Raw genomic sequence first — 7,860 nt, 5'->3', positions numbered from 1 at the left:
ACTGGAGTTGGGGTCCCACACCTGGTGAACCACGGGTATCTAGAAACTGTGTTCAGTTTCTTACAGTGATTTTCTGTTGGGAATACGGCACACACCCATGTTAGCTCCCGTTAACGGCCAAAGATGGTATTGTTAGTGCAGTTCAGTCAACTACTGGGCAGACTGACCATCCTCATATGCAGTATCAGTCTCTGTCTCTGTCTCTGTCTCTGTCTCTCTCTCTCCACTCCTTCTCTCTTCCTTCTCTCTGGCTGCCTCCCTCCCTCCCTCTCCTGTGCACTGCAGGACACCATCCTTTCTAGCAGAGCTGTCACAAAAGACAGCACTTGGCATTTTTACTTCCCACTGCCCAGGAGGATCGACTTCACAAAGTTCTGGTACTGGTTTCTCTGGATCAATGCCAGTTGGGTATACAGCTTTGGCCAGCAGGGCGCCAGGTGGCCTTGGAAGTCAGAGAGGAGAGTGGGGACTTGCATTCATAGCCAGACCCCGGATCCCCACAAATGCACAGGGTCCTTGGCCTGCAGGACTACAGCACAGTGGGCGGCGGCGGGGCGCAGTGGTGCCAAGGAACGCGCGTGTGTCCGCATGGAGAGGGCGCCTAGCCAGCGGTGCCCACGTCTCCTGCGGCCTTGGTGGCTCAGTGCTGGGCCCGGCCGCGGTCAGGCAGTGTCTTCCCTCCTCCTGGCCAGGCCGGCCTGGAGCCACGAGAGCAGGCGCAGCGCCCCTACCGCCCGCTCTTCTGCCTCCATCTCCTCCTCCTCCTTCCCCCAGCCACCAGCGCAGTCACAACCGGTTCAGACTGGCCAGGGTGCCGGGCAAAGAAGAGAAACAAGGGGGAAAAACTGGGGGGAAAACTTCGCAGGGAGGAGGACGAGAAGAAAAAAGGTGGAGCCCAAAGGAGAGGGCAGGCTCCCCAGCTCCATGTGGCCGCCGCCGCCGCAGGTTTCGGCTGGGGCAGAGGGCGGCGGCCCCCGGGACAAGGCGTAGTGGGACGGATTGCCCAATACGGCTGCAGGGGCCGGGTCCCGGGATAAATAGCCGCCCAGCCGCGAGCTGCCGGGGAGAGCGGCAGCCGCGGTCCCTACCGCACCATCTGCCCGGCCTGCGCCGGGTGCTGCGCCCCGGAGCCCCCTCCGAGGCCGGTACTCAGGTAAAGGGCTAGAGCTCCCGGGGAGGGTCCCAAGGGTGTGCGGCCGTTTCTGCTGCCTAGCCTCCTGGAGGCGAGAAGCAACTTCTCCTATGCACTCTGAGCAGTAGAAGGAGATGGCCACGACGCTGTCACCCGCGGACGGTCAACTTGTAACCGGTTTCTTGTTTGGGGTATGTGCTGGGAGTTGAGTGTGCGCGGTGCTCTCACGACCATCGCAAACACCCGGCTCTTGGATGGAGTGCTTCTCCGCGGTGAGCACATTTCCCGGGGAATCTGAGGGCTGCATTGTGCGTGGAACAGGCAGAGAAAAAGAAAGGGGGTCCTAGAGGGAGGACGGTGCCCCGGGATGGGGCTGGCGGCGTTATGTCTTAGAACTCCGGAGATAGTTTCTGGAGTTGGGGGCAGAGCAAAGGCGTGGGATCCAGATGGGCCCCCATTTCCTTGAGAGAGAGGATAGGCCTCTGGTCAGGATTGGGTTCAAGCAAGGTCCCCTGAGAGAGTCGGTGTTGGGGCGCCCCGGGTGCGCTTGGGCTGCTAGGAAAGCAGCACGCAGAGCTCAGGGCTGGCAGATTACGCCTTGGCTTCGCCAGGTTCAGCACCACCGGGGAAAGCCCTTGTGCCAGCCGAGGAGCCCTGCCTTCTCCACGGTCTCGAGAGGCACTGGCACCTCTGCTACCTGACCACCCAGCGCAACTTGCTGCTTATGCCTATCTGTAGTTCGACCAAGGTAACAAACCCTGGCTTCAGAACCGCCCAGAGGCTTTCCAGAGAGATGATAACTATTTTTAAAAACAAATCAGTGCTTTGCCTTCTAGGGATGCCAAATCTACCTGGCACAAACCATCCAGGAAATATAGACAGCATTCATATTAACTATATAACTTATACAGTAAGTTACTTGATATAACTTTCATTGAACAAATCTCCTGGGCTACCACAGTTTGGAGACACATAGAAAATGTATATTGAAGCCAGGCGCAAGCCTGAAATCTCAGCGGCTGGGGAAGGCAGGAGGATAGCAAGTTCAAAGCCAGCCTCAGCAGTTAGTGAGGTACTAAGTAACTCAGTGAGACCTGTCTCTAATTAAAACACAAAAAAGGGCTGGGGATGTGGCTCAGGATTGAGTTCAATCCCTGGTACAAAAAAAAAAAAAAAAAGAAAAGAAAAGAAAAAAAGATTGAAAATGTATATTGGCAGTACTGAGCATTGAACCTGGCCTTCCTCTTGCTGGGTAAGCACTCTACCACTGAGCTACAATCTTGGGCAATTTATCAAGATTTTGTCTGCCGCAGTCTCTGGTCTCAGAATAAAAAATAAAAAGGATGGGAGTGTAGTTCCCTGCTCCCACCCACACCCTGGGTTCAAGCTCCAGTACTGAAAAAGAAAAAAGGAAAACAAATCCTTAAGGTAGATATAGACAGACCACTGAAGAAGCTAGAGAAGATTATGAAATGGAAGGACAGATTATACATTACATGATTACAGTCGCGTTCAGGTAGTATGCAGATAATAGGATTAGTTTACCCAAACTAAGATTTTCTCTCCCTACAGTTTCTTGAAAGTAGAAATTAGATAATAAAATTCTTTAACCTGAAATTTTGCACCAACTAATATTATTGGTTCCACTAAGCAGCTTAAGAGCATCCTTGGATTGTTCCATTTGTGTATAGGTTCTTGGGATGACAGGGGCCCTTCAGATCTATAGGATGAGTTTCTGGAAGGGCAAAAGGTATGGTGAGGGTAGTTCAGGACATTAGGAAATCTTTACTGGTTTTGGATTGGACTCTGAGAAACTGGTAGTGATGGTGTTGTGCATTGGTTGGTGTCTGAATCTATCTGGACAGATTGTAGAACTAGAAGATAACAACTAGATGTGGTCAGATTTTCAAATTTTACCTTCTCACCCCAATATTTAGAACCCTCAAATATATTTTTTTCTTTTCTACAGTGAGCTTTATTCATAGAATGCAGGAGAGTGTAGAAGGCCTGTGGGAAGATGAAATGAGACCAGGTCTTGCTTGAGAAACTACAACTTTCCAGGAATGTATCACCTAGTGACTTAGATCCACCTCCCCCCACCCTCACCCCCATTACTGGGGATAGAACTTAGGGCCTTAGGCATGCTAGGTAAGTTCTCTACCACTGAGCCACATCCTCAGTCCCATGACTTCAATCTTTTTTGTTATTTTTAGATATACACGAAAGTAGGGTTTTTGACATTTTGACATGTTATACATACATGGAGTACAACCCATTCCAATTAGGATCCCATTCTTGTGGTTGTGCATGATTTGGAGTTACACTGGTCACGTACTCACATATGAGCATAGGAAAGTTACATCTGCTTCTTTCTACTGTCTTTCGTATTCCAATTTCCCCTTCCTTCTCTTCAATCCCCTTCATCTAATCCAATGAACTTCTATACTTCCCCTTCCTACCATCCCTTGTTAAGGGTTTAATTTTAATTAAGGATTGCAGCTGGGCATGGTGGTGCATGCCTATAAACCCAGCAGCTCTGGAGCCTGAGGCAGGAGGATTGTGAGTTCAAAGCCAGCCTCAGCAAAAGTGAGGCATTAAGTAACTCAGTGATACCCTGTCTGTAAATAAAATACAAAATAGGACTGGGGATGTGGTTCAGTGGCCAAGTGCCCCTGAGTTCAGTCTCTAGTACTACCCCCCCCCCAAAAAAAAAGAAGGATTGTTGCAAAAACACATAGTTTTTGAGAGCTAGCTGATGTTTTATTTGGGAATTCCCCCCACCCACACACATACACCAATGAATTCTCTATGGATAAAGGAATTGAACTCTAACTTAAAATTGAGTTTAAGAGAAAGAATGATCCTTTCCTTTGACGACTTAAGCTAATGGGAAAGATAGGCATGTTTATTAATTATTAACAATACAAGATAGTATGAATGGAGTTATAGGACAGAACATCAATGGGGTGCTGTTGGATGACAAAGAAAAAGAAAAGTTCATTCATTAAGAGCTGAGAAATGTTTGGGTGGGTGCAGCATTTCAGCTGGGACTTGAGAAGGGAGTTCCCTGTTATAAAGTGGCCACTGGAATGAGAGTGGCACAGAGGTATGGAAGTCTGTTGTGATCCAAGAAAACGGAACAATTTGAAGTGGGTGGAAACTGAAATTTAAGCTAGATAATACTGGGAGGTAAAATAGGGGCAAAGTATGGAGAACAAGAAAAGTCATGTTAATAAGGTAAAATGTGACAAAAATTATTATAGTCATACCAACAATCTTAGTATCCTTTACTTCCTTTTGACTTTATATTCAGTTTTGTAAGTTTCCCCCTAAAATGAGCAAACAGTTTAAATCTCAATGATGTTTGCTTCCTATCACTATAAAAAAGGAATGTGTTCCAAATAGCCTTCAAAACTTTAGTCATATCCAACAGTGCTTCCCCCCACGTTGGCAATCTTATGGTATAATAACTTAGCTGATTCAAATTATGATAGGGAAACATCTCTATTATCTGTTTCAATCGTTAATAGTCATAGTGTTTATTAAACATACTTATGTAAGGGGAGCCACTTATGTTACTAGGGAGACATTATTTTTATTTTAGGCTGAGAATTTTGATAAGGCAAATCAATTAAGTGAATGGTAGCACAGGAATTTGAACCCAAGGCATCTGCTTCCAGAGCTGATGCTTTGAACTATTGTGGTATCACTAATAAGAGTGTCATACATGGTAACTTTTATTAATAGCAGTTAGAAATTGGGCCTGGTACCTGCAGGAGTATTCCTCCATTTGTTTCTTGGCATCCTCATTCCCATCATTCAGATCAATTTTCCCTCTACACATTCAATAATGGGGCATTTTTCAACATCTTAATACTCCTTAAAACTATTTTATGATATGACTTGGGATATTGAGGCAGGAGGATCAAAAGTTCAAAGACAGCCTTGGAAATTTAGCAAGACTGTGTCTAAAAGTAAAATAATAATAATAATAATAATGTGAATGGCTGGCGATGTAGCTCAGTTGTAGAGTGCCCCTGAGTTCAATTCCCAGTACTGAAAAATTCTTATATGATCTTATACTTTAATAAACCCCTCAAAAGAAATGAACTCTTCGAATAGAGACAGGATATGGGATGAGAAAAACATTCGCAAATGTGATAGCCTCAAATATGAGGTCCAAACCAGACAGATTCTCTGGAAGATTTCAGTACTCTCATTATTTCCCCAATACACCAGATACTTTTCTATTTCAGCATCCCATACACATCAGTGTTATGTCTTAAATTTTTATTTTGAAGGTGATACAGCAGACATACTAGTTGTACATAGAATACTAAAGTGTGTTCAGATAACGGTCTGGACTCCACATGATCATGTATAAATTTATATGAAGCGGAAGAGGACTTTAAGGTCCATAGCATCTCCATGGATTTCTGTACCAGAACACCACTCCTTGGCCAGGCTTTGGGGAGGGTTGTATGGAAGACAGATAAGCTATAGCAAGGGTCTGCCAGCACAGAGAGCATGACAAGAATGTGGGAAGCAGGTAGATGATGATGCCAATCTGTATCTGTGTGGATGACCTCATTTTGCCTGTGTTTAACTCTGTTAAATTTCTGGACCTTTCCAACTGTTCTCAGACTCTGAATGATTTACAAAGCCTGCTGCCTTCTCATCTGAGCTTGACAGCAGGACTTAGAAATAGACGACAGTTCACTGGATTGGTAAGAGATGTTGACACTGGTTTCTGCCCCCACATGACATGGTTAAATCTGTCTCCTTGTGTAAATCAAATGAATATGATCCATGGTGGCAAGTTCATGAGGTTCACCCAAGTGAGACACCGTTTTGTAAATGAGCAAAGGAGCCTGAGGGTGGAGGCATGAGGAAGGTGGGAGGTAGCACAAATGCAAACTCCAAATGCAATTCAGTCTTGGCCCTTTATCAGGGAGACTTTAGGAAGTAGGAAGAATTGGAGAGAATAAGCCTCATCCATTGAGGGCCAAGGTTACTCAGGTCCAATTAATTATTATATAAAAATGATAGCCCAGTGTTACTATACTGATTTTTTGAGTGAATTCTAAAATTCAGATTTTTATGAGAAATCTTCTTTTATTTTTTTCATGTTTTTTAGCAATTTGCTTCCAGAGCCGGTTCTTTGAAGTATTGTGCTGTCACATAACAAGTGTATTACACATAATAATCTTTATTAAGAGTAGTTAGAATTTGGACCTGGTACCATAGGAAGATTCTTCTAATTTTTTTTCTTTGCACCTTCATTCCTATAATTCTGATTATTTTCCCTCTACACATTTAATCCTGGGACATTTTTTCACTCTTAATAAACCCTAAAACTCTTATATGACCCTGTACTTCAGTGACCCATTCAAAAGAAACTCTTAAACTCTTTGGGAAGAGAGAGGATATGGGATGAGGCCAAGGTTGGCTCCAAACTTCTGGGTTCAAACAATCCTCTTATCGCAGCCTCCCAAGTGCTGGGACTATAGGCAAGCACCACCACCCTTGACTGAAATCTTTCAGTTTTAAAACATTGGCAATTTATTCAAATTTGCTAAAAACAAAAACAAAAGCATTAGCACTGAGCAGGTGAAAACACACAGACACACATTACATACACACACACACACACACACACACACACAGACACCCCTAGAAATGAAATTGGCCTTAGTGTTGCTAGTTTTTGATTAGATGATGTCCAGGGTCCCTTCTGGCTTCAGCTTCTATGACCCTAGACCAAATCCACTTTATCTCCAACCTATCTTGCCTTTTTGCTGAAACTCGTCGGTCTTGCTCCCTGTATCCAGAGGGTAATATCTTTGGAGGAGCTCTTTGGCAAACATGTGACAATCTACAAAACCTTCAAGGTCAAAGGATATCCTTTTCCCATGGCCATACTATTGATAGAATTTAGAGATTACAGCAGTTAACTCATGTTAATTATCCCTTTCAGGAGCAATAGTATGGTTTAATTCCAGGACCCAGAGACCCAGAACTGGTTCTCTAAATATTTTCCTTCCTGCCCCAGAGTGAAATAATAAACTGCTAAAAAATTGATTCTGGTTTCCACTCGGACCAAGTGTATTTGTATACTTGGCTCATAGTGCTCAAATCTTCGTCATGGCTGGAGTTGCAGCTCAGTGGTAGAGCCCTCACTTAGCCTAGCATGTATTAGCCCTGGGTTTTTATTTTGAGACAGGTCTTGCTAAGTTGCTGAGACAGGCCTCAAATTTGCATTCATCTCATCAACCTCCAGAGTTGCTGGGATTGCAGACATTCACCAGTGCCCCCAGGGTAGCTGGGTGTTTAAAGGTAAAAATATCTAATGTAACATGGATAAAATATGGATTTATAAAATAAATATTTTTTATTTTTATTTATAGTTTTTGAATAACATCACAGTTTCAGTGAAGGAAACGATATGCTTCCTGAAGGTCAAAATGATCATTAACGATTTCCTAGTGTGCTTTTAAACAATAAATGAGATTAAAAAAAGAATTAAAACAAAAACAAAACCCTCTGCTCTGCTCATGGGAAAATAGTGGATGATGATGAACAATGGGAGGATTTGAAAAGTTGGAAGCACAATTAAGATGATCCAAGAACTTCGGTTTGGAAGCATGGGTCTGGTAGCAGCCGGGCAGATGAACTGCATCAGGGAGAGAGTGGAAGCAGAGGACCCATCAGTAAGTAGGTGACTGTGA

At 44.4% G+C, this 7,860-nt stretch overlaps 1 protein-coding gene across 2 annotated transcripts in view; it reads left to right on the top strand.

Moving 5' to 3' along the window:
• The first annotated feature begins 1,040 nt into the window (after window positions 1–1,040).
• The window catches only part of Slc16a9 (solute carrier family 16 member 9), a 59,594-nt gene continuing 52,774 nt past the window's right edge, over window positions 1,041–7,860 (top strand). For both annotated transcript variants that reach the window (XM_076834423.1, XM_076834422.1), the window contains exon 1: window positions 1,041–1,153. The gene's annotated coding sequence lies outside the window, so the exon portion shown is untranslated. The remainder of the gene's footprint in view (window positions 1,154–7,860) is intronic.

Source organism: Callospermophilus lateralis, chromosome 15 (assembly GCF_048772815.1).
Source record: "Callospermophilus lateralis isolate mCalLat2 chromosome 15, mCalLat2.hap1, whole genome shotgun sequence".
Taxonomy (NCBI): domain Eukaryota; kingdom Metazoa; phylum Chordata; class Mammalia; order Rodentia; family Sciuridae; genus Callospermophilus; species Callospermophilus lateralis.
Note: the sequence above shows the minus strand (reverse complement) of the source record. Positions and strands in the feature narration are given on the sequence as shown.